The sequence below is a fragment of the Kryptolebias marmoratus genome, linkage group LG19 (assembly GCF_001649575.2).
Source record: "Kryptolebias marmoratus isolate JLee-2015 linkage group LG19, ASM164957v2, whole genome shotgun sequence".
NCBI lineage: Eukaryota > Metazoa > Chordata > Actinopteri > Cyprinodontiformes > Rivulidae > Kryptolebias > Kryptolebias marmoratus.
This window is the reverse complement of record NC_051448.1, coordinates 13,782,494-13,784,114: the sequence shown is the minus strand read 5'-3', so window position 1 is coordinate 13,784,114 and position 1,621 is coordinate 13,782,494. Positions and strand designations below refer to the sequence as shown.

General features: G+C 46.6%; 1 long non-coding RNA gene across 2 annotated transcripts in view; it reads left to right on the top strand.

The window, feature by feature from the left end:
* The first annotated feature begins 274 nt into the window (after positions 1–274).
* Positions 275–1,621, top strand: part of LOC119617965 — a 6,103-nt gene continuing 4,756 nt past the window's right edge. The window contains exons 1-2 of one of the 2 annotated variants that reach the window (XR_005234470.1): positions 275–564; positions 689–747. This is a non-coding gene — a long non-coding RNA (uncharacterized LOC119617965). Of the gene's footprint in view, positions 565–688; positions 794–1,621 lie in introns of both variants that reach the window. The other variant, XR_005234471.1, reaches the window with a different exon arrangement.

Below are 1,621 nucleotides of genomic sequence, written 5' to 3'. Positions count from 1 at the left end.
TCGATTCTCATCTGCAGAGAAGGGTCTTAGTATCATCTGCTGCTGGGAGGATTTCTGTCAGACGGGAGAGACGGGATCATTATTTTCAATAGATTCTGTGTCTTCCTGAGGAGGAGGAGGAAGGCTTGTTCATATTCCAGTCATGTTTGTGTCACCTCCCAGCTGAGCTCTTCACCACAAATAATTGCTCTCCTCCTCCTCCGCCTCCTCCCCTCCTCCTCCTCCCTCTGCACGCCCTTCAATTTCTCACAATTAATCTGATGATAATTGCCAGTTTTCAGCTCTCAGCCGTGGAGACGTCGCTGCTGTTCTCGTACGTCTTTTTACAGTCGGCGATGTCTGACACGGGAGGCGAAATCGTAGGGAGTCGGGCGGTCAGATGAGCGACCCCGAGAGACGGATGGACTACTACTCGGAAATGCGTTTGGAGCCGTGAGCTGAGACTAAAATAGACAAAAAACAAAGAAAAAAAACGGAGAGCGGGAAAACTCAGATATGTTATCTGTTGGAGTGAAAGCAGAGAACGACCCTGTGGGCTTCAGAGGCCGGACACACAAACATCATGTAAGCACGCTGCAAAAAACAAAAAAACATTCCGTTACACAACATGGACTCGGGTCAAGTTTCCGTAGATGCTGTGTAAGACTGTGTGTAACGTCAAAAAAACAAAAACATCTCCTTTCTTCAGGCAATTCATCAGCTGGGAGAGAAGATCCCTGGAAGAACCTCAGAGAGTCCTAAGAACAGGTGGGATACCGAGCAGAGCCTCAGAGAACCCGAGCTTGGAGTGAAGGTTGGAATATTTCCATATATATACAGCCAGAAATGAGTTTCCAGGTGAGCCTGGAAAATAAATGGAACAGAAACGGCCCTTTGTCTTGTAACCTTTATCGTTTTCTTTGAAACTCACCATTTTATTCTCTACTGGCAGCTGTAGTGTCTGGAAATCCCTTCGTATAATGTTTGGCCTCATTGTGAAGCTTCGTGATCCCCCCTCTTTAAATCTAGAGCCGGACATCCCTCCAGTTTTCAAACCGCCGCCGTCTTAAACAGAACCAGCTGGTTGCTGGGGAGAGAAATGGCCAAATTCCAAAAAAAACTGCGTCTCATTTTGAATTCCTCTTTGCGACTCATGTTTGCCGGAACCTCGCGCGTCAACGTGACGCGTCACCAACACGAGGAAGTTTCTCCACGTATATGGGGTTACTTTTGTGCCACCAGGTTGAGCGCGCAGTGACACTGATTTGAGAGTACAGACCGCTCAACTCTGACAAACTGCTCGCGCTCGCCTCTCTCTGCTCGCGCTCGCCTCTCTCTCCGCGCGCTCGGCTCTGACAAACCGCTCGCTCGCTCTGCTCTCTCTGCGCTCGCAACCCAAAGTTGTATGTGGGTGTATATGTACACTCTAAAATAACATGTTCTATTGTCTCCCTTCTTCCACAATGTTGACAGTTTCCTGTATTGTGTTTATTATTATAAGTGTTTATTTATTTTAACTAGTGAACACCCCACACACGTCAAAAAATACAGCAAATAGTCTGAGTGGTTAGTGCTTCGTTTCTGCCGTTAAAATTTTCGTTTGTGCAGCTTTGGTTTCTGAGATATTAAAAATGATTTTTTA